General features: G+C 42.1%; 1 non-coding gene across 1 annotated transcript; it reads right to left on the bottom strand.

Moving 5' to 3' along the window:
* Nucleotides 1-803: 803 nt before the first annotated feature.
* On the bottom strand, nt 804-909 carry LOC132236252 (U6 spliceosomal RNA). The gene has a single exon (XR_009453213.1). It is a non-coding gene; the product is annotated as a U6 spliceosomal RNA (small nuclear RNA).
* Nucleotides 910-25772: the final 24863 nt, after the last annotated feature.

The following is a 25772-nucleotide window of genomic DNA, read 5'->3' as shown; positions in this document are numbered from 1 at the left end:
CACTCCCCAGAGATAAAACAATGTAAAAAGTCCCATTTAACATCCTTCCAAATACCTCTTTGTCGTATCTGATTCTGCATAACTAAAAGTATGGATACGGCTATGGATACATATATTCACATATGCAAGCACACCATACATGCTGACTTGTAAACTCGTTTTTTTAATTTACCATGTGACACAGACAAATGTTAGCATCAATAACAATAGGATTACCCCATCGTTTCTAGAAGTTGAATGCTATTTTACTCCATGGATGTGCCATATTTAACCAGGAGCTTTTTAGATGGTCATGAAGGTGGTTTGTAATTCTTTGTCATTATCAACAATGTGACGTGGGTCCTCTGTATGCACCTTGCACACTTGGGTGAGTATCTCTGGAGGACAAATTCCTAAAAGTGAGATTGCTCTGATGACTCACTGCGGATTTGATACAAATCGCTGAGTTGCCTGAGGGGATTTCCTTCCTTCCTTCCTTCCTTCCTTCCTTCCTTCCTTCCTTCCTTCCTTCCTTCCTTCCTTCCTTCCTTCCTTCCTCAGTCTCTCCCTCCCTTTCATTCTTTTTTTTTTTTAATATATTTTATTGATTTTTTACAGAGAGGAAAGGAGAGGGATAGAGAGTTAGAAACATCGATGAGCAAGAAACATCGATCAGCTGCCTCCTGCACACCCCCTACTGGGGATGTGCCCAGAAAACAACCAATGTACATGCCCTTGACCGGAATTGAACCTGGGACCCTTCAGTCCTCAGGCCAACACTCTACCCACTGAGCCAAACCGGTTAGGGCATCTTTCTTTCTTTTTTTAATATGGGACACTTCACAAATTTGCAAGTCGTCCTTGCGCAGGGGCCATGGTAATCTTCTCCGTAGCGTCTAATTTCAGTCTATGTGCTGCCCACGCGAGCACCTGAGGGGTTACTTTTCAACATTTAGGCCCAGGGATGGATGCCCCGTCCCTGCTTTTAAGCTCATGGCTCACTCCCCACATTCTGTACGAAAGGCCAGGGCAGAGACATGGGGCAGGAAACACGTTGAACATGTGCCTGGCTCTGCGAGGTCCGTTATACACATGTTCTCGTGTAAGCCACACACCGCTCTTGAGAAGGCAGTATGAGTCTGTCTACTTTATATATGAGAACTTGGAAGCTCAAAAGCTGAGTTCATTTCTCAGCCAGAGAGAGAGAGAGAAGTTCAACATTGAAATGTGGACATTCATGGGGTCACCAAATGCCTGGGCCCTTGACTGTGAGTAATAAAAGTGGGGTGAAGAAGACAAGCTGTATCTACTTTGAATGTCTCTGTCTTCCACTGTCCCTTTGTCCTAGTCCTACAAATACCCGTTAGAAACCAGTGCTAAGGATGGGTGCTCTGCCAACCCTCCCCTATAAATGTCAGCACCTGCTTAGGGCTCCCGAGATCGGCCGTTGCCCTCCCTGTGGGGCTGCCTTTTTTATGAGTTTAGGTCTGAGAAACAAGTTAGTTTCCTACTTCTCCAAGATCTTAAAATAGGAAAGATCAGCCAGAAGCTAGGAGGGGAAGCCAGCCAAGGTGTATGTTTGCTGGAAATAAAACCGATAGGCCCTCGGAGGCCAGGGGGAATGGACTTGGGGGCTTTTCTTCACCATCTGTTTCAGACTCCAATGTGTCTTGATAGATGGTTTTCACTTATTACCCATTACTCACCTCATCTCTCTCTCCCTGAGCTGTTCCTTGAAATATGGTTCTCTCATTTGAATAGCAATGACTAAGTGTATTGGAACTTACTTAAATACGTTCTAAAAGCATTAAATTGGGAACACACAATTCAGCAAATGTACCAATTGCCAAACTCTAGTAAAAACTGTAGTGATTAAAACAATTTAATGCATGAAACACACATTCAGGAAGGCAGAGAGAGAGACAGAGTAAGATTTTCCAGTGCGATATCAGCCTGGTGGTGGATACGTCGGAAGAAGTGGGTGGAGGCCTTTGCCAAGAGAAAGTGAAATAATTGATGAAGACCCAAAGGGAAATGCCCTTGATCTTGAAGTTATTACCTCATTTCACGAAATACCCTAAAAGTCAATGACAGACCATAAAGTCAGAAAGTCAATTGTTTTTCTTTCCCTTGGATACAATTCTAATATGTGCATATAAACATGTCAGACAGCTTTCTAGGGAAAAAACCCTATTGTTTGGGGCAGGGGTCGTGTTTTCATATAGCCTTATTATTCCCATTATGAAGTGGACACTCAGGTATTTGGCCCCAGACTTACATCCACACCCAAGTGACTGGGTGATTTATAACTTGCTATCCACATTCTCATAACTGTTTAGTAAATTGTAAAACCTCAGACGAGGCTTGACATTTATCAAGAAGCAAAATACACACACACAAGACACACAAACACACACTTAGCAAAATGATGTCATAGAATAACCACCATCTCAAAGTGCCTTTACCCTGGATCCAGATTCTAGTTATAGCTTCCCAGCTTCCTAACTTCTTTCCTTCCTTCCTTCCTTCCTTCCTTCCTTCCTTCCTTCCTTCCTTCCTTCCTTCCTTCCTCCCTCCCTCCCTCCCTCCCTCCCTCTTCTCTCCTTCTTTCCTTCCCACTTTCCTTTTTCCCTTCCTTTCTCCCTCCCTCTATCTCTTCCTTTCTATTTTGCTTCCTTTCTATTATTTTTTTCCTTTTCTCCTTCTCTTTCTCTCCCTCCCCTCCCCTTCTCTTTCTTTTCTCTCTTCCTTTTAATATCCATAATCAGGGAAATAAATGATTGACTTAATCTTTCCTTATTCCAAATGACTTCACCCTCTTTTGCTTCAGAAACAGTGCTAAACATCTTAGAAGAAAATGTTTCTTGTGTGATGATCAATCCCAATACTTCCTGCTTCTACAACTACAAACGGGGAGCATCAAGAAGCACAGGAATAAAATTGTGCATTTCTCCCAACAGAAAAAAATTATTCTGTTTATTCAGCAATAACTAAGTATTTACTAAGGTTCTCTGATGATAGGCCTTGTACCTCATGCGAGGGCTATGGCAACGAACAAGAGAGATATGATTCCTGGTTTTACTGAGCTTAGAATCCAGTTGATCAATATTTAGCTTGAGAAATAACATTGTGCATATGGTCTGCTACCATCCCAGGCATTTATTTCTCCACATACATCACCATGGGGCACATGGGATTTAACACCATCTTTAGCTTCAGAGGTGGGTCCTGATTAACCAAAATAATTAGTATAACTTCATCCCTATTGCAAGTTATTGTATCAAGAATGGACATGTGAATTGTGTTGTTCTAATCTAACTGAGGAGTTTTTCTTAAGGATTGAGGAAGAATAACTTCTCTCTCTCTCCCTTCAATGCTCTCCTCTCACCCCTCTTGGTCATGAAAGAGGAAATAACCAACCATCTTGTGGCCATGAAGAGGGCCAGCCCTACAGGGAACACGGACAGCAAAACAGAGAACAGGAAAAAATCAGGTCCCAGATAACATGATAAGCTACTGGATCAAACCCCACCTGAAGCTTCTTGGCTGTCAACTACTTCCTTTATCTATATACCAATTTGTTTCATTTTCTACCACTTAGAGATAAAAGACTATCAATATACAAATGTTCTACCTAAACAAAATTTGACATATTATATATCAAATCTATTTGAATTAATCTGTTTTTGTTGAAAACCATTATATATTATGTAATTGGCACCTTAAGAATTATACTGAAGAGAGGATGTGATGGTAATCTTAGGATCCTAAACATTTCCTCCATGTTCCCATAGTACTCTGACACTTTCACAAACTAGTAATATGAGATAGATTGTTGCCCACATGCTAAATATTCCTGAATGTTGTCTTATAAAAAATATTTGCAACACTCTGACCCATAATTTCTACCCCTATGATCTCAAGTCCTGTTCTACCTCTCTCTTCCTGAACTTCCTCCCCGCCCCCCCCCCCCCGCCCCCCAAACACACTCTGAACTCAGCTACACTGTCTTTCTTCCGGTCCTAAGGTTCTAAGGTTCCAGCCAAGGTCCTTCTTATCTCAGGCCATCACACTTCCTCTTCTCCACCAGAATATTCTTTCCTCTCTTCTTTTCCTAATGAACTCTGATCCCAACTTCCTAGGGAAAGTCTTTCATGAAAACTACACTAGGGTGAATCCTACTATTTTAAGAGTTCCCTACATGATGCTGCTGCACTCATTAAATCTAGATTTTTTTTTTGGTAGATTCTGAAAAGTAGTTTTTAAAAAAGTAGAAACTTTTATAAAATAATAATTTTTGAAAAACATTTAAGATCTGTGTTCTGTTAGACTGCAAGTCTACTGATGGCAGGGTCTTGCTGTTATTTTATATCCAATGATTACAGCTGTGCCTTTCATACAGTGAATGTTTAAAAATACTTATTAAATGAGTTTCATAAAGGTCTTCATGATACTGAAGTTAAAAGAACATTGCACAATGAGTCAGGAGGCCAGGGATCTACCTTTCTCTGTCTTACCCTTTGTGGGCTATCCTCCTGAATTTTAAACATGCTGGTGTTTCATAGTCCTCTTTGGTATACTTAAGGGAATCCAAATGGAAATATTTAATGCCGGAAGGTAGCCTTGGTTTAATCGTGATATGTGCCATGACGACATGCCTATAATCAGTTGAAAAATTTATCTGAGCAAATAAATCTAAATTTTTTGGTAGATTCTGAAAAGCAGTTTAAAAGAAAAAGTAGAAAATTTTAAGAATCCTCCCTAAATTAGGCTTATAAAATCCCAAATCATTAGATTTCAAATTGTTAAAACATTTTTTTCACTTAATAATTTGAGATAATAACTTACTGAGCAATCGTTATATTCCAGTAAGATATTCTGCTCAATGTAAATACAACCATACCAACATTTCTTTGTTACTATTTTAATGATACATCTTCTTTCCACCCTTTTGCTTTCAACCTAGCTGTGATTTTATAATTAACTTGTATCTCTTATAAATGGCACATAGTCGGGTCCTTTTAAAAAATTCATTTTTTGAAGTGTATTTACTCCACATACCTTGATTGTAATTATGATACTCACTGGCTTTCAGTTTCTATTTTTCACATATATCCTTTTTTATTATTATTCCTGCTTTCTTGCCTTCTTTTAATTCCTCAAGTATTTTTTACTCAATATTTTCTCCTCGATTCCTTTTTTAGTGATAGATGGCTATATTTTATTTTTAGTAATTATCCTAGAGATTTCGGTATGCAAGCCTGAGTTTAATAGCCGATGCTGTCAGTACTGTGACCATTTCCTGAGTAATAAAAGGAACATCAGTTTCACAACTTTTTTTATGCTTCTACCCTTTGTGCTCTTGTTGACATATCTTTTTCCTCTATGCTGTTATCAATTCCACAAGACAGTTTTATTATTGTTGCTTGGATCAGTTAATATTTGTTTATATCTACCAACCCATTTACCCTTCCTGGTGTTCTTCATTGCCCCCTGCTTTTACTGCACTGTTTTCCTTCAGCCTGAAGAATTTCCTACAATACTTTCTGGAATGTCTATTTACTAACAGAGAATTCTCACATACTTTAGTCTTTCTTTCTAATTCATTATTGGATAATATTTTTGTGGGGTATAGAAATACAGATTGGCACATTTTTCCCCCTCTCATCACTTTAATTATGTAATGTCTTTGTTTCTGGCTCCAATATATATTTTTTTAAAGTTAGATATCATTTCTTCTTTGACAGTAAGATGTCCTTTTTTTCCTGTTTATTTTATTTTATTTTTTTGTCTTTTGATTTTTTAACAGCTTAAGATGTGCCTATGTACGTTTTTTTTAATCCTATTAAAGTTTATTGAGCTTCTTGAATCTGTGGGTTAATGTGGGTTAGTAGTTTTTATCAATTTTGGAAGTTATTGACCATTATCTATTCAAATATTTGCTTTTTCCTCACTGTTTTCTATCTTTTGGAATTCACACATCATTATATCTTTTGATTATTTCCATATGGCTTTTGTTCTTCCTTTTCTTTTTTCCTTTTATGCTTCAATTTCAATCTTGTCCATTAACCAGTCTTTGAGGTTATGATATCTTTTACTCTATCCAGACTCTTGTTTGTATATCATTTTGCAATTCTAGGATGTCCATTTAATTCTTTTAAGACACTATAATTCTTCGTTAAGTTTCAAATATTTTCCATATTTTCATCTATTTTGACAATTTTCTTCTCAATTTTTCTTAGCATATTATTCATAATTATTTTAAACTCTTTATCTGCAAACTCCAATACCTAGATTATCTGCAGGTATATTTCTATTGGTTGTTTTGTTTTCTTGATTATTGCTCACATTACTGGCTTCTTTCCTGTCTGGTAACTTTTATTATATGCTGAACATTGAGGTAAAAGAACCATAGAATCTTATACAACATTCTCTACCAACAGGGGTTCTACTTTTCTCTGTTTGACAGAGACAGGGAGATGCTGATCGCTATAATTCTATCAGGAATTAGTTCAGTTTTGTCTGGGTTATTGATTTAGTAAGTCTTATTCCATCTTGGGTTCCTCAGGCATGGCCCTCATAGAATTTAGGGAACTGTGATATCTCAATCTCCTCAACTCTGAAAGTATGACCTTTGCATATTTTAAATCTAGTTCTTTAGCTCCATACCTTATGCAAGTTAAATATTTAGCAAGTATCTTGAGCAAGAGATTGGTTACCTATTTTTTGTAGAGTCCCTCCCTCTAGTGGGATTTTTTCTTCTAACTACCTATGTGGCCAAGTCATTTTTATTTGCCTGAAACTCTCTTGGATTTAAAACTTAAAGGTCCACATTCTGGGAATCCTGAGTCCCAGATAAACTATGACACAAAAGAACTGCCTGCAAGAGTGTGGGAGTTTTCACTTTTCCTTTCTCACCCAGCCCCCAGTCTCCCACATCCTCCTAGAATTCAGCAAGTTTCCCTTGCATTTGGGGATCCTCTAATTTTCCAGTTTATCAAGTCAGCTCTCCACTGCCAAAAACTCTGCTGATTTATCTCTCCTCCATAAAATCCCTCAATTTGGTTTAAATCCAAGCCTTAAGCTAATCCTAGAATTTACAAATGCCGCCAATTAAGAAAACTACCTAGGGATCATTAGATTTCCTAAAAGGGATCTTCCTATTCTGGATTTTTTTAAAAAATCTAGTTCCTGTTGCTTCTATAGCTCTTTTGTTTTCAAAAGTGGGGTTTTGTAACTTATCCCCTTTTCCTGGCTTCATAATGGAAGATTCTACCTGCCATACCCCATTACAGTCAACCTTGAAGCAGGAGTCCAAAGAGTATGTCTCTTCATATGTAAACTTGTTAGGTAGCTGTTGTCATTATCTCCACTTTATAAAGGGATCAGGGATGTTAAATGAGTTTCTCAGGACCCTGTAGCTTGTAATGGTCTAGCTGGAATCCAAGACTTTCAAGCTCTAGTGCTTTTATTCTAGAAACTATAACAATATGTTTCTTTTCAAACTAGGAAACTGACATTCGGAATAATCAATTGATTTGCCCAAGGCCTCTGGAAAGTTTGAGATAGAGCCAGGATCAAACCCAGGAGCTCCTGACTTTTGGTCTGGAGCCCTTTCAGACCCACATAAGGGGACATACAGCATCACATATACATTAAGCACTGCGAATGCTCTAGACATAAGTATCATACAAAGGAAAAATACATGCGATGAATTTCACTCATCACTGACTGCCATCCTGTCTGTGGAGAGCTTCACTCATTTATATTCTGCACACACCGTCACATTTTCTCCAAGGGCTGATACCCCATAAACATAACTTCAACAAAAATTCTGTTAAAAATGTATGTTTAAAAAAATCAATAAATAAAATATAGTCTTCAAATATGCTAGCTGCATCGCCTTTTTTTTCCAAGTGGGACTGCTTTTCCTCATAAAAAATCATGAGAGGTGGGAATCTTCTAAAGCTAAGCTAGTAAGAATACTGATTTGAAAAGGCAGTGGAGGGGTCAAGGGGGGGGTGTTAAGGGGTTCTCTAAGAGCTTATTTATTTTAATTAGGCTGGTCTGGTTCCTTCCCTGAGAGTCTCTTCTCCCTCCAATAAAGAAAATACCACCACAGTGATTGAGCAAATAATTCCTTTTGCTGTGTTGGTAGAACAGGACAATACCCAAATGATAAAAGCAGAAAATATCTCTCCTGTTGGCTTGTTCTAGTCTTTGAAATTTCCACTATTAGGGCTTCTTCTTTGGACAAAAGCCCTGTGTTGGTAAAGTTGCTGTTAACATGGAAATACTCCCTGGGATGAAGGGTAGGAGTGGTTATGTGAATAGGATTTCAGTGTACAGCAGAGATTCACTTGCGGAGGGGGTCTTAGGGAGGAGAACCTGATGAACCAAGGGACATTCAGCCAAGGTGACAGTGGGACCTTAAGGAGTAGGGATGACAGGTTCTCCCCCACTCCTTCCCAGCATCCATTGCCCTACTGTGGTCCCCAAAAGAAAACTTAGCCTTGGGCTGCTCCTCTTTATGATTTACACACACCACAGACCACCTACTCAGAAATTACAGAAATAGCTTACATTAGCTGTTTAAATTGACCAAAATCATGCATTGTGTTAGGAACTTGGGGCTCAAAGATAGATAAGGCCATCTAGTTAGTGTTGCAAATTCCCACTTAGCCATCTATTCATGTCTTCAACAAATATGTATGGAGTACCAACTATATAATAGGCATTGTTTAAGAGCTGGGAATACAGTGATAAAAATGACAGGAATTTTTGTAACAGTAATTTCCAGAAGCTTCTATATCTAGGAATGACAGAGAATGCTTTTCCAGGAAAACAACAACACATAAACAAAACACACACACACCTACTATGCAGTCAATCTCTCACCAATTTTCTCTGAATTGTTTGACATCCTCAGTCCATATCTAAATCCTCATCAGGAAAGTGAATGGTACTTTATATGCCTATGGCTACTAGCATCCATCCAAATTAATGCGTTATAATGTCCCTGTTTCTCCGAGCAAACCCCAAATAGCTCAGCAGCTGTATTCAGGCAGTGGAAATCTGGCTGTGTATTCCCAGGTGGGTGCCATTCAATCTCCCTCTTAACATGGTTCTAATGCAGTTCTCATTAGTGAGGAAAAAAACAAGAGAGACAGAGAGAATCAAAATGTTGGGTGCGGCAAGCTGCCGGGTGGGAGAAGAAGAAAAGGGATGCAAGCAATCGAGGCAAAAGAGAGTGTGGTACTTGATGAATTGTTGGGCATTCAGAAGCCTCTGTGACCTCTGAGAAACTTCCCCAAAATTCTAATCTTCAGAGATGTTCAATACACTGACTTCCTTTTGCAAGACATCTGTGAAGGTCAATGCACTCTCCAAGCTCATAGCAGAAGGGACCCTTCCTCCCTGCTGGTCCCTAACCTGACACTGCTCATGAGGAACTAACAGCAGCCAGCAAAGATCAGCTCCAACCCATCCCTCCCCATCACTAGGACTGCCGGGAGGTGCTGAACTTCATTTTCTTCTGTTTTTGTGGCTTCTGAGTGAGGGTCTCTATTTGTGTGGAGCCAGTGAATGGTAAATATCAAGTCCTTGACTTTCTTAGACCTGTGGGACTGGTGTAGAAAAATAAAAGGGCTTTCAATAGTTCTATGCTCCTTTCTTAAGCTGACCTCTCCTCTGTGTTTAGAGTTCTATCGCCTGGTGTACAGAGAAGCAATAAAACACGACAGAGCACAGCACGAGATCACGAGGTCATACATCCACATTGGAGAATGTTATGAAATGGTTCCTTGAGACTCACAGTTGGCCTCACACCTTAAACTTGGGTCTCTTGCTCTTCTGCTGCTGCTTGAATTGTTGCCCTAGCATTTTGTAAATGGACTCCGTCTTCCCTAGGAATATAAATAGGGTGGCAACTGTTTTTGCAGTCTCCAGCATCAAACTGTTTCAGTGGAAATCCCAGCTTAACAGTTTACTAAGTGTGCGATTTTGGAAAATCACTTCACCTTAGAAAGCCTTAGTTTCTTCATCTGTAAAGTGGAAACCAAAGACAATGCCTATTCCATAGGGTTGCTTTTAGAGTGAAATGGGAATGAGCTGTAAAGCACTTAGCACAGTGGCTAGCAAATGGTAAACATGAAGGCATGTTTGCTGCTACATTTATGTATGTACATATGCACACACACTGCTATATCCTGCAGGGGAGAAGCTCAAGAAGATGATCAAAACTGGAGTAATGCACATACATACTCAGGTGTGTGTAGATGTGTATATGAATACATAATACATACATACATATATTTTTAAACTCAAGTTCTGGTCTTCATCCCCCACCCAGCCTAACAGGACATGCCTACCTGGGGTGCACAGGACCCTTCCTCAGTACTGGGTGCCCTCGAGCAAGTTCAACTCTTGGCATCTGAGCCACAGAGAGTCAGTAAAGTGGAAAACAACAGGTCTATGAATTTCTCTTCTGCTTCTAAATCTCTGAGTCTTTTGCCTGCTGGATTATCACTTATTTTATCTGATTTATATAATTTTCCTCTACCTTGGGCATTTATTTCTCTCTTCCAGAACATGTTACGGTATCTCCTTTAATGAGAACACACATTCCTTCCTGCTGATCCCACCAGACCATCTTTATACCTGGCACCCAATCAAACACTCCTAGCAGCCACCTTCCCCAAGTCCACTGGGGTTCTGTGTCCAGTGAGTCCCCAGCAAAATGGACCCCAATGGGCGCTCCGCCTTGCCCCTGCTATGTTCTCTATGTCTCCTCTGCTTCTGCCCTCCGTGTGCTTCCCAGATCATCCAGGCTCCACACCATCTGTCATCCACTTCTTTGGTCTCACAGTTGTTCTGTCTTTTCTCAGTAAACTTGTGGCTCATTATAAAATTAGCATTCCATAAACCCACAAGTATGCATGTACATGTGCATACCCACATATCCATAACATGCAGGCTTTATTTGAGAGGACAACTAGGTATAGCCATACATATAATGGGAAAAGAATCACAAATTACAAACTATTTTGTTTTTCATTTCATGCTGTGGGATCAACACATAGGTGAGACCAAATCAGGAAGTAGTGACTCTAATGTTTCATTTGATCACAGACCCCTTTTAAGAATATTATGAAAGTTTTAAACACTCATCTTCAGCAAAATGCACATCTGCATGAGATTTTGCCTATAATTTCAGTTTAGGTCCCTCATCTCTGTAGACCCCAGGTTAAGAGTCTCTGCTATAAAGAGATGAAGTGGGTGCTGCACTAAGTAAATAAATAAGTAAACAAACAACTAAGCATGCATACATACTTACATACATATATACATACACAGCCCCATTTACTGAGTCCCTACTATGTCCTAGAACTTCACATGCAGTGTCTCTGATTTTCTCAATACTCTTGCAAGTTAGATATTACTGTGCCCATTTGGCAAACAAAGAAACTGAGGCTCAACGAAATGAAACCAGTTATCTCAAAGCCATGCACCTGGTAAGTAATAGAGCGGGGTAAGGTCCAAGCCAACTCTCTTCCCTCATCACGGGCTCTGGTTGGCACTATCCACTATCCAAGCCCACTTCAGACCGAGTGGCATCAAGTGCGGTCCCTGCGCATTAACAGAGTTGATTCAAATGACAAGCCTTGGTTTAATGCCAGAAGCATGACTCGGACCGGCTGCAGATGGTTCTGTAGTCACCGGCTCTGAAATGCCACTCTGGCTGCCTCTAGAGCATCCTGGACAATGCGATTCCCATGCACCTAGGCCTCCACACAATTTATGCAGAAATGGCCCAGCCTCATGGTTTGAGTTTTCCATAGACTCGTTCTCAGTGGACTTGGAAGGCTTTGATGCAGTGCTTAATTTTCAACGCCTATTGTCTTCTTTAAAAAGAGCACGCACAAGCGTAGCCCAACACACCTCTGAAGCTGTCATCATGTCAGCGTTCTGACATGTAATGACCATAGGATTTGCCTTCCAATTGCAACTATTTCTACTGGAGGAAGGAAATTCACACAGTGGGAAAATATGTTGCCCTTTGCTTTGCTTCCTTTCCTTCAGGGGGTGGGGAGAGTTATTCATGTGTGTCTTGAATACAATAAAAAATAGCACACGCTATTATCAGGATGTTCTCAGAAACATTATTTCAAGCTTTCATTCTCAGAGCTGGATTCCACTGTAACTGTGGTAGGAGTAAACTATTAATAGGATTCCAACTTCTTTCTTTGTTTTCTAGTAGACCCCGGAGAAGTCTCCTTTGCCATGTGAGTGAAGGGCAGATTGGATCTTGACATGACACATTGATTTGGTTTCCAAAACAGTAACTTTACTAAATAAATCATTTCAGCACTCCATTGTTATTTATACATGCAAATCTGGTTTTCATTTATTGGACCCGGACAGAGGCGAGCTAATAATCTCATCAAAAGCTGAATATTTTCCATTTTGGAAATGGCACAAAGTTCGTAATCACATGGCCTGAACTCTGGCATGGGCGAGTAAACCAAACACCTCCCTGATGTGTCCTACAGACACACAACACTGAGCGAGGAGCGCCCCGGGGAGTTAGCAAGCAACGGTCTCAGCTTGGGCCAATGAGTCCTTGGCCTTCCTCCTAGCATCATGTTATCTGTTTCCAGTAGTGATATACTGAGAGGAAGAATGTGGAGAGAGGTGAGAACAAAAATGGATAGTTACAAATATTGAACATCTAACTAGCAGTATGAGCTTCCAAACAAATGAAAGGAACTGAGCCTGTAAACTGTCCCTAGTAAGAAATCTGATTATATCTGGAAGAGTTTCTAGCTTTATAAGCTCTGGGAAGATAGTCCCCACACTGGTGTGAAAGTCCACCAGTGATTCCTGACTTTAAGCATTGCATTCTCTTTTTTAAAAATATATTTTTATTAATTTCAGAAAGGAAGAGGGAGAGAGAGATAAAAACATCAGTGATGAGAGAGAATCATTGCTTGGCTGCCTCCTGCACGCTCCCCACCGGGGGTTGAGCCCACAACCCGGGCATATGCCCTTGACCAGAATCGAACCTGGGACCCTTTAGTCCGCAGGCTGACGCTCTATCCATTAAGCCAAACGGGCTAGGGCCATTGCATTCTCTTTTAGTGTGCAAATAAACAGCAAGTTCCACACACCTTTGGCAGCAGGAGGGGTTCTCTGTTCTGTTCACTCCCTCACAGTGCTTTTGATGGGAAGGAACTCTTCCAACATAATAGTGTACCAGTTGCGCAAAGACGCGGTAAAAGTTCTTGGTGCCCAGCTGTTACTATGGAGCTCTGAGGATCCAGAGCAAAAGAGCCTTGTTGGCTCAAAGAAGATAGACACTGACCTGAAATGGGACTGTCCCAATGACAAGGGACACTGGGATATGGCTGGGAACCCGGGAGAGTGTAAAAAGGACAGAGGATTTGGGGAGATCCAAGGAAAATGCCATGGGGCCATGGAAAACCACTTGAGAGAAGTAGGGAAGAAACCTCTGCGGCCTGGTCTGTATTCCAAGCACATGGATAATGGCTGTAAGTAATGCTGCACCTTTCCTGTTGGGCCCAGCCTCTGAGCCTCACAGCTGATACAGAGTGTGACAGCAGCATTCGTCTTTGCATCCTGTGACTTTTCTCCCCAGACAGTGCTCACTTCACAGGCTGAAGCTCAGAAAAGAGAAAAGGAGGCAGGGGAGCCTCGGGTGGGAGTGAAGGAAGCAAACACTCCTTGTTTAAAACAATCTTGGCTTCATTTGGAAATGTGGACAAAGATCCTCCTTTTGCAGAAAAGGAATGTCTTCCTCTCTTCCTGGAGAAGTCCTAGGCATTGGGGGCAACTTTCCACCCTTAGAAAACCATGAGGCTGCGTAACTGTAGTTACCAGATGTTCCCAGAGCGTCTAGCCTTGTGAGGAGATGGCTACCTGGCCTTCGCATGGCGAGCCTTTGGTTTTTACAGCCACCTGAAGAGGGCAGGGTAACTTCTGTGTCAAGACCAAATCTGTGGCAGCCAGATTTGGGCTTCAGCACAGGGTCCTCTCCTTTTCCTTGATAGTGTGGTCTTGTTGTGCATGATTTTATAGCGCTACTTTCAGTGTAATTTGTTCCCGTTCTAAGAGGATTATGCTTTTAGTACCATCCTTGTGATGATTAATGTGTACTAATTGTTTTACCTTTGAATCGGGACTCTTTGGAGCTGTCTAGGCAGAGTCTCCCTTCTGTGGGAGGCAGAGCTGCTGAGCAGACGTCCCCAGGGGCCTCCGCTCGGCTTCAGGTTGATGTAAGGAGAGAGATGAAAGGAGGCACCGAGAGAAGCTTCCTTTTTGATTGCGCCCCAGTGGAAATCGTGTTGTCCCACACAATCTATTAACTATTCTGGTGGCTTAAAAAAGAATGAAATCAGTCTGAGCCGTTAAAGAGGCCTTAACTAGAACCTTTACTGCTATGGGGCTTGCTTTTGTCAAATTACAGAAAGCAAGGCTGGGAATTGTCACTAATTTTCATCTCTGCTGCCTGGCTCGCCGACAGACTGGTGGCATAGTGAGTGTAAATCAGACCTACTCTGTCCACTGATCCTCAGGTGGGTGCGGACCATGGAGGCAGGAGAAGAAGACAAGAGGGATGGAGGTAGTGGAAGAATAAGGCAGCCTGGGGTGTCCCTTGCTAGGGATAATCCCAGAGATTTCTTCCTTCCAAGCTTTTGTTCAAGCCTCATGTCCCTGCAGACATTATGTGGCAAACAGCCTTCTGAATGTTTAAAAGGTGTATTTAAATTCGCTTCAAATATCTGTGAGTTTCATTCCATTTCCTAAAATTGCCCCCAATGTTCACATGAGCTTCTACCATTGAAGAAAAAGAAGAAAAGGAAAAAGAAAGGCAGAGAGGGAGAGAAAGGAAGAAAGGCAAAGATGAGCAATTTTGTAAGGTTCTCTGTTTTAATAGCGTAATTACAATTTAGTTGTCACTCAGACAGGTTGACTGACATATTCCAGCCAGTTGCGTCTGAAGCTGGTAGCATGTCAGGATTACCTGGGGACTTTGTGGAAAGCAAAGGCCCCTGGGCCCCAAATCCATTCCCTACCCCTACCTCCCAATATCGACATGGTGTAGGGCCCAGGAATTTTTTTAATTTATTTTTATTCTTTAAAGGACCCTCGGTGATTTCTAATAGACAGTCCAAGACCAGCAGTGGATAAGCAAAAGGCTGAAGTATCTTTAAATACATTCAGCTCAACGGTGGGTTGTCAGACCGGCTGCCACGTGTCTGGTTGGGCTTGGTAGCAGATAGAAAAGAAGCGGAAATAAAAATTTATGAGGTCTTCCTGCATGCCTCTCTTCACAATCAAGGAAAATTACTTCTAAAAATTTCCCAAGGAAATCCTCAGCTGTGGAAGAAACAAAGAATTTCTAAGACGTGTCCGTGTTTCTCTTAATTTAGATGTTTTAATTGTAAAAAAAAAAAAAAAAAAAAAAAAGTCATCCACAAGACAAAGCTAGACACATTGTTTATTAATTTTCCAGGAAAACTAGGGGCCTGTGAATTTAGCATGCCAAAAAATAGACAAAAGCACATTCTGACAGTAGACAGAGGCCAGAAACCAGGGTAGCCAACTTGCCCCACTTTTCCTGGAATGACTTCTGTGTTAAAATTGAAAACTGGGGTTCCCTCTCCTAACGATTAAATTTAATTAAATAAACAATTTTTTAAAAATTTTGAAAACTGGGACTGTCCTGGTTTTAAAACTGGAAGCCCTGCATCCCAGGAAGTCCCTTAGCTTCAGGTAATTCAAGATAGTCAGTCACCCTTCACGCGACCATCCAGATCAACATGGTCAAAAAACAAGGGGGGAGGGATCACTTCTGTTGACGCAACCAGTTAATTCACACCAATAACTGCCTATGTTGACCTTTGGCCTACATTGGCTGACCGTAGTTTGGATGCGGCTAGTAGGTCAGTGCAGGAAAAAATGGTCAAATACCTCTGAACAAACTCATTGAAGAGTGTGCGAAGCCCTAGGCCAGAGTTCTGACGCTGCCTCCTTTTGCTACATATTCTCAACCATCATCCATACACTTAAATTCCATCCTCTGACATAATATTGGTACAAGCGGGTAAGCATTGACAAGTTTTATAAAACACATGGAAGCCCACTATAATTTTTAAAGCTCCACACAAATGGTTAAGTATATACAGATCCCAAAGCAAGCACCATGAGAGGAGAATTCTTCACTGGAATAGATGACTGGAAGAGAAGGAGCACAGCTTATGGGTGGAACAGATAAGGACTGCAGGCCCTAGCTGTTAAACAAATAGCCACATTTCCTTAAGCACATTTCTGGAGCTGGCATCCTTCTTGGCTTAGCAAATCCTAATTTTGATCAGGTGGCTCTGGGCCCATTCCGAGGGGATAACTCACAATTGAGCTAAGCCAACCCCCTCTCCCAGCCCCGATTGGCCCAGATCAGCCCCGATCACCAGCCAGGCCAAGGGACCCCACCCGTACACCAGACCTCTAGTTAAGGTAATAGAATCCTAATCCTTAAAGCACTGGCTACTCAATATGTCAATCATAGAATGGTGCCATGCCATGGACTATTTCTTTCTGGTCCATGTTAGGTACAAACATTGAGAGTGTTTATAAATGTTTACAACAGTCTGATAGAGTCACTTTTATGTCTATTGAATCTAATAGTAATAAAAATTTTAATTTATGTTCAAATTTTATTAATTAATTGCATTGCATTTTACAGAAGTATCAGTCCATGATACACTGAAAATTAGAGGGCAAGTTAGCTGGTTATTTGTTGCAGACAGTTTGAGAGACATTGCTGGGAGCCAGGTATCAACACACTATGGCCCAAAGGCTGTTTTTATAAGTGAAGTCTTATTGGAACAGAGCCACGCTTTTTATTTGTGTTTCTCTCTGGATGTGTTCATTCTATAGCGGTTATATGATCCTGACAGCGGCCTTATGGCCTAGAGCAGTGGTCAGCAAACCGCGGCTCACGAGCCACATGCAGCTCTTCGGCCCCTTGAGTGTGGCTCTCCCACAAAATACCACGTTTGGGCGCGCACAGTGTGAAGTTGACTTAAAACTTTAAATAAAGTTTATTAAGTTAATTTTAGGGAACGTTGTGGAGTGAAAGAAGATGTAGTGTCGAGGATTGAGAAAGGTATGTTGAGATGGTTTGGACATATAGAGAGGATGAACGAAAGGAGATAGATGAAACAAGTATACAAGACGAGTGTGGATGGGAGAGTTGGAAGGGGTCGACCTCAGCGAACGTACCTCAATCAGACTGAGGACATTTTTAGCAAAGGCCAGCTTAGGAGTACCCTAATTAAGTTAATAACAATGTACCTACCTATATAATTTAAGTTTAAAAAATTTGGCTCTCAAAAGAAATTTCAGTCATTGTACTGTTGATATTTGGCTCTGTTGACTAATGAGTTTGCCGACCACTGGCCTAGAGAGTGTAAAATAGTTATTATCTGGCTTTTTACAGAAAGAGTTTGCAGATTCTTACTTTAACCATCCTTAATTGCATATTCTCCTAGCTGTGGGTGACGCCCTTCTAACATAGGCATCATTAATTAACTTCTCTACGTCTCAGTGTGCTCATCTATAAAATGGGATGGATACCACACCAGCTTGTGGCGAGTACCTACACGAGATAATGTTACATAAAAGTTCTCAGGAAAGTGTGCCTCACAATAAGCACATAAGGTTCTCTCCTCTCCTTTCCCTGCCGCCACCCTTCGATGAGGCAGCGGCTGCACCAAAAGCCAGCGCTGCTGTTCAGAGAGCCTGGGAGGGAGCAGCTTGTGGAAGCTGCATTACTGCTCTGCACTGTCAGTTGGGACAACTTGCTCATCAGCTGGAAGGTTTGACCCGGTGGTTGAGAATAACACCTGGACAATAACCCATGACCAGATTTTAGGGATAAAGTGCCAGCCTTTTAATATCGCCGGGTTCAAAGTTCTGAGGACCTGACATCATAAAACACCTTCTAAGCAGAGAGGAAAATGGGTCGGGAGCTCCATGTTTCCTTAATGTTTCATGGGGATGGTTCCCTGTGTTCTCATGTGCTGGGTTTCAGGCTGCACATTCTTGAACTCTTACTGGTAACAGGAAACTAATGTGATTTTTTTTTTTCTTTTTAGGAAAGCTAACAATGATTTCAGAAGTGTGTGTTTGCTATCAGATTTAGGGCACTTGTCACATTTTGGCCTGAAGGCAAGCCAAGGGAGGGTTTGAAAAAATATCCAAGGGCCGTCTTCATTGCTCTTTCTCTCTTCTAATTAAAATGCAGTTCGTCTTACAGATTCCAGAGCATTTTTGGATTTGCGGTTGCAAGCATGAGGTCATTTTTCCTGCCTATATGACCACAGTGAATTTTTGAAGTCTTTAGTGTTTGGTAACAACAGACAAATAACTGTAGAAACCTGAGAGCTGAGCTCAAGTTCTTTCCAGAATGTTCCCATTATTCCTCAGCATGGGGTAAAAACGAGTCCACCTCGCTGGGCTAATGCCAGGATCCTAGACACCCCGCACAGTGAGGCCAAAGTGTGAGTCCCGCCCCAAAGAGGCCAGCCAAGGAGGCAACTCAGAGGTCAGGAGCGCGGCCCTGGGGTCTCCTGAGCTTGAGTCTGCATTCCAGTTTTGCAAGCTAGTGACTTAGCCTCTCTGAATTTCTTCCTCCTTATCTATATAAAAGAGCCATCTCCTAAGGTGGTTGTGGAGAGCAAATAAGAAAATAAATGTAAAATGCTTATCACAGTCCCTGGGATGTAGAAAACTGCAGTGAACCTAGCTGGCTCTCCTTTTCTTTATTGCTAGCTACTCATCCTTCCATCAAAACTCAGCCCAAGACACTAAGGGAAGCTGGTACTATCCCCCACGTTCAGGAACATTCCTTCTGGTTTAACTAACTGATTACTATAACTGGATGCCGGTGATTGGATCAAATCCCCAGACTCCTGACAAACAACCAATCAGTGCATGTTATTATTCTTGGGAAGGAATAGGACCCATGTCAGTTCAATAAGACAGGTGGGAAGAGACATGATTTCCTTGAAGGATGTGAGCAAAGGAACATGTAACTTCATCTGGTGACCCTGAGGGAAGCCAGTCTTAGGAGGAAGCTGAGATACAGAGTAGGTCAGAACTGAGAGCATAATAGAGAGACAGAGCTGGATCCCTGACTGTGTCACTCCTGGGATGCCTCCTTTCTCTGGATTTCCTGTTATATGACATAATAGAGTTTCTTATAATTTACACTGGCTTGAGTCAGGTTTCAGTGACATGCAGTAAAGTCGTCTACCTGAGCAGAACTCAGTAAATATTGGCTATTATCTCTCAGACTGTAATCGGTAAACTACCCTGCTATGGACCTCAAGAAACACTGGAGAAACATTAGGGAATAATACAAGTTTATCACTTCTATTTATTGAGCAACTAATTTAAGCTCGGCATTTTACATGCACACATTACCTCTTTAAATCCTACCAATAACTTTATGAAATAGTTGTATTACTATTTCAAGAGAGGGTAGGTGATCTCTCCTAGATTTAGCGGTGAACATGTAACAGAGCCAAGATTAAATCCAGGTCTATCTGGATCCAGGGTCTATGCCACACACTTCTCCTGCAACTTCCTAGGCTCCCTCCCTCCACCGGATCTTTGTTGCAAAATCACCCCTGTTCACCAGAACTACTCCACATCTGCATACTGGCTTGGGAGGGAGAAGCAGCAGGCCATCCTCTGCGATGGATGCAGCAGTGACTGCCCCATTAGGCATATAACACCAAGGAGGCCTTGCATTCAAACCAACCAAACAACCTAAGGAGCCTATTTGTACAATTTTCCAGCACATCAAACAAATTAGGAGACATGTCCAAATTCCCCTGGAAGTATCTACTAAAAAAAATTGAGATTAAAAAAGTAGCTATGATGAGTGAGAGAGTCCTCTCATCATCACCTGTCGGGATGTGATGTTTCTTTGTGTGCACAAAGTGAGCAGCAGGGCAGAAGAAGCGACTGCTAGAGGGTGAGAAGCCACTACCAAGAGAAGAGAAATCAAAACTGAAGCCAGAAAACGTCCTGATTGTGTTCTGACACCTGCGTGTCCCGACCAGGAGAACAGCCCTGTTGTTCCCTAGCTGGGCACACCTGGACTCACCCCTTCCCCGGACCAGTGGTCCTCAAACTTTAGCACCCACTAGAAGCATCTGGAAGACTTGTTAAAACACAGCTTGCTGAGCCCCACCCCTAGAGTTTCTGGTAGGGGTGAAGCCAGAGAATTCCCTTCTCTAACAAGCCCCCAGGTGATACAGCTGCCGCTGGTCCAGGGACTGCACTTTGAGAACCGCTGGCCCAGACTAGTTATACTGTGGTTATAGCAACGAATACCTGGTCAGTTTCTCTTCTGCACTGACATTTTCCTATAAGTAAGAGTTGTACAACTCCCAGCTCACTCTGGGTGGCCAAATGCCTACAGATTGGATAACTGAATCTTTCTCTTCATCCTCCTAGTGCCCCAGGCTCTGACCAAATAACAGCCCAATAGGCCATTTCCTCTGGGACCTGGCTCTTCTTTGACTCTCACAAGTCCTTGCCAGTCCCTGCTGCCAACAGTCTGACTCTGCTGATGCCAATGATGGGCTGGCACCTATTGTAAAATGATAATGAGCATCAACAATGCAAGAGCTTCTGCCTATTGAACACTGGTTGCTGCCTGCTGAATACTCACCACAGTTTCCTGTGACTGCGGTCAGGTTCTACCTGACCTCTATAAGTAGTCACCCACCACCCCGTGTACCCCAGATTCCATGACACCATCCCTGTCTGCCCAGCCCTATGGCAAGGTCCTCGCTTAGGTCATTCTCTCTGGCTGGTCAGGTTAGTCTCAAGGTCCACGAGAGCTAAGTTCCGGTCCAAATGAAGGATCTCTGACATATTAGTCTATAAGAATGTTTGTCTTTAGGAAAAATTGCCTGATGTATCAAAGTGTCTACATTTTGATACATTTCCAAAAAGTGAGGTTCACATTCACTAACATGGCAAGGGTTGGCTGCTTTCCTTCAATGTACACTTTTGGCTTATATTTACCTAGAAAATAACTTTGTGTCTCAAAGGATGGGCCAAGTGCCACCAGTGGCGTGTGGATGTTTTTATATGGCACGCTGACTTGATGTTACTTACACTGTCAAGGCAACGTCTCAGTTTGGTGTTAGCCTATCTTTTTATTCTTGCTAATTCTCATTTTATATAATGGTGGAGGCCATAGGCTAAGAACTCCAGTAGACCACAGAGATTATTAAGTGTGGAATAATACTGTTTTGTTATCACTCTTAATTTATTTTAAGCATGCTTTCAATTTATGACAGGTAATATGAACATTTCCTTTACAGTGTTGATTTAACATTCCATTTACAAATGGAAAAACTTGGTTTAAGGAAAGGAGAATTTTGTTTAAAAAAGAACATTGTATAAATTAGGATATGGATGTTACATGAGTGTGGCAAAAATTATTAGGGCTGCATAATAGTGAATTTTATGTGTCAACTTGACTGGGCCACAGGGTACCCAGACAGTTGGTCAAACATTACTCTGAGTGTGTGTGTGTGTGTGTGTGTGTGTGTGTGCTTCTGGATCAGATTAATGTTAGATTTGGTGTATTTAGTCAAGCAGATTGCCCTCCCTCATACAGGGGGGCCTCACCCTATCAGTTGAAGATCAAAATAGAACAAAAAAGCTGAATAAGGGGGAAGAGTCAGACTAGAACACTGACTCTTCCTGGGTCTGGAGCCTGCCAGCTTTCAGATTGGAACATACACCAGTGGATCTCCTGGTTCTCAGGCCTTTCCCAAGCCTGGAACTCCTGCACCTCCAGAGTACCAGCTGCAGATCTCAGCACTGCTCAGCCCCCATAGTCACATTACATCATAATAAGATGTGATGGCTGAAACTTGGGAAACACTGATAAAACAGAAATGCATTATGCTTTGTACCAACCCACCATGAGTAGGTCATTCCTTGAACTGTGTTTCTTTCTTTCTTTTGCCAATAGTGGGGACAGATTGAGAGTAGCAATTGAGAGTAGATAAATATTTTCTGAGTGCCTACTTAACAAAATTTACTTCTGAGAGGAGTTGCTTCTCTATTAGATGGTACCTTTGAGAACATGATCTAGGTCCCTCCTCTACCTTTGTCCTCAGCAAGACCCTGCCTACCTCCTCACTCTCATCCATGTAGCTGCCCACACTCTGGCCATTTTGGCCTTCCTCTAGCTCCTCAATGTGTCTCAACCCTTCTGGATCTAGGCCTTTGCACATACTGGTCTCTCTGTCTCTCTCTCTCGTTCCCCTCTCCCCTCCAATCTCTTCCCTTTTCTTTTCACCAAGTCAGCCACTGGTTTAAATGTCTTAAACACTGTTTTTCTCAGAGAAGCCTTGCCTAACTTCCAGACTAGCTGAGCATCCCCCCTGTAATACCTCATTCTTCTCCCCTGAATCATTCTTCACAACTGTAATCAAATAACCATTTAGGTGCGGACTTGTCTAACATCTGTCTCCCCTGCTGGACTGTAAATTGGTGAAAGCAGGGAACTTGCCTCATGGTTGGTTCTCAATAAATATTTTTTTGTAAATGACTGAGTCGTGACCCATCCCAAAGAATTATGAAGACACCAAGGACCTAAAAAATACTTAGGTGACTAAATGAAAAGAACAGAACCATTTCCACTCTGAGGGATTGAAGTCAGGTACCTCTGACTAGCAGCTATAACAAGTGGCCAAAATTATCTGTGCATCAAGTAAATCAAATGACCCAAGCATGCAAACCTGGCCCTCCAAATCTATTGCTTATAAAAACAAGATATTGGGAACACTGGTAGAAGCCAGATGTTCTGTGGGCTGGAGCTCATTGTCCTAACACTGCAAATTCCCATAACTAGAACTGTGTGTGTGTTTGAGATGCTGAGGCATAAGAGCCAACCCAGAAAATATTTTGAAATAATGTTGTTCAATTACTTAATCCTTGTTATGTTATTGAATAGAACACTCTCTTATATATACTATTATAAAAACATTATGCCTGGGTCTTGAGTCTGGAATATCCAATTACAATAGCTTTTTTCCACATTTGTATTCTCTTTATTTTATTTAATTGCCTTAACATTTTCAGCAGATTTATTGTAGATGACAGTGAGCAATCTGAGCCTGTATAAAAGCTAGCCGTGCTGTTTCCTGCTCTCCACCCACCATCTCCCTAATATTGCTCTGTCCTGCCTTTTAACATCTTTGTTAGCTGAGTCCCTGTTCCCTGCTTGCAGTGTGGACTGTCAGAAAGTCACTAAGGTTAAAAAAACTGCCTGCTGGTGAACTCCATCCCAACATCACTGAACTGACCTGAGCTTGGCTGGTATCAATTTGTCATCCCAACCTAAAGCAATCTCTAACGTGTGGAATTTACACAATAATCTCCAACAGGGAATAATAAGTGGATAGCCATTGAGTGTTAGCTTTAAGAGCACGTGTTTGTGTGTGGATGCTTAACAGGATGGCTCTGGGAGGGAGGGAGGGAGGGAGGGAGGGAGGGAGAGAGAGAGAGAGAGAGAGAGAGAGAGAGAGAGAGAGAGAGAGAGAGAGAGAGGTTGTTTGTTTCCTGTTCCATTTTTGTCATCCAGTGATACCTGGAAGCCATGTGTGATAAAGAACCTTGGTAAGTGAGACTAAGTGAGTCATCTGCAGCTGCCATACCCCGTCATGGACAGCTTGCCCACCCTGTAGGAGATACAGGACTGAAGTCATGACCATATCAAGGGTAGAGTGGCGGGAACAGAGTGACAAAGAGATCTGGGTAAGATGGGGACACAGATCATGGAGAGGCCAGTGCTGGTGCACTGCCCACATGGCATTGGGTTCCAGATCCCCAGAAACTCTTTCCCCCTCACCCATGTTGACCCGTCACATGCTCAGGAGTTCTACCCAAGATGCAGATTGCTAATAACAACTCTCAACAGTGGTGCTCTGTGTGGGTTATTTCACTGAATCCTCCAAAAAACCATCCGAGGGAGACATTATCACTGTTTTAATTTCACAGATTTGGAAAATGATACCCAAAAATACACATTAACTAGTAATTTCAGAACTGAAACCAAGATCTTTTTTACCCCAGAGTCACAACACTTGACCGTTGTGTTGTAGGGAACATTTAGCTACATTCTATTTTCATTTATGATACTGAATCTGTCTGACCCTCTACAATTGGGTGCAAAGTGACTTTCTTAGAAACTTTTATTTTATTTTTTTAAATATATTTTATTGATTTTTTACAGAGAGGAAGGGAGAGGGATAGAGAGTTAGAAACATTGATGAGAGAGAAACATTGATCAGCTGCCTCCTGCACACTCCCTACTGGGGATGTGCCTGCAACCAAGGTACATGCCCTTGACCGCAATCGAACCTGGGACCCATGAGTCCGCAGGCTGACGCTCTATCCACTGAGCCAAACCGGTTAAGGTGACTTTCTTAGAAACTTTTAAATGTCTACCAGTGTTTTGAAAAGAAAGCATTTTGATAGAGAAACTTATTAGTTTCTTTTGGGGTGGGGGGAACAATGGAGTCATCAATTGCGAGATGGACAAGTTTGTATTGAAAGGCAAGGGCATCTAGAGCTGCCTGTTTCCAAGGGAGAAGGGGCATCAGGAGGAGTGTGGGCAGGGAGCTTTCTGCCGGAGGCTAACTGGCAGTCTCTCTGGAAGGAAACCTGAAGTGTCATCCTGTTTTGGGCCACGGGTATCAATTTTAATACTAATGGAGGCTTGAACTGAACCTTGAGCAGTTTACAAAAGTTCCCTTCGCTAGTCAGGAAGCCACGGACTTGGTGTTCAATAGAGTTCGGGATATGCTTGGGGCTGTGTAACGAGGCCCTGCTCCGTTCTGCTGCCTGTCACCATGGTGCTGCTCAACATCGTTTCTCTCTCCCCTCTCGCACATGGAAGCATCATCCTGTTACACACTAGTGCACTGACAGCTGAAATTACCAAAGTGGCCCATTATGTGTATCAAGACAGAAAAGAAAACAAGGCTGCGTTTGTCCCAGGTGTCTGGATGGCAGCTCTCCTGCAGATGGACGGGGACGGAGCCATGTCTTTCTTTCTTTTCTTTCTTTCTTTCTTTCTTTCCTTCCTTCCTTCCTTCCTCCCTCCCTCCCTCTCTCCCTCCCTCCCTCTCTCTTTCTTCTTTCTTCCTTCCTTTCTTCCTTCCTTCCTTCCTTCCTTCCTTCCTTCCTTCCTTCCTTCCTTCCTTCCTTCCTTCCTTTCTTTCTTCTTTCTTTCGCTCTCGCTCTCGCTCTCACTCTCGCTCTCGCTCTCCCCTCTTAAAAATTAAGTGCATGTACAAATACCCTTCATGATGCAATTTTAGAGAAAGTGGCGCTTGGCAGGACAAAAGGCCAGAGCATTCCAGAACACTGAGACGTCCACATAACTGCACTTGGAGGTTGCATTTCAAAGCTCCTGCCTCATGTGCTTCTTTCTCACAGCTCAGGGGATGGGGTGGGGTGGGGGTCAATGATCCTGAGGAAAGATTTTCCAGAGGTAAATTCACACCAGACAGGAACAGAGTTGGGAAAAGGAAAAAGGAGACTGGATCCCACTGACAACCGGCTAATTGTTGTGACAAACTCAGCTTTTAGGAGGTAGAGCTCCATGGAGTGTGGGAGCACCGACAAATCCCCATTTTAATTAGTGGCACCATGGGGAGGACATGGGC

The sequence above is a fragment of the Myotis daubentonii genome, chromosome 5 (assembly GCF_963259705.1).
Source record: "Myotis daubentonii chromosome 5, mMyoDau2.1, whole genome shotgun sequence".
NCBI lineage: Eukaryota > Metazoa > Chordata > Mammalia > Chiroptera > Vespertilionidae > Myotis > Myotis daubentonii.
Note: the sequence above shows the minus strand (reverse complement) of the source record. Positions and strands in the feature narration are given on the sequence as shown.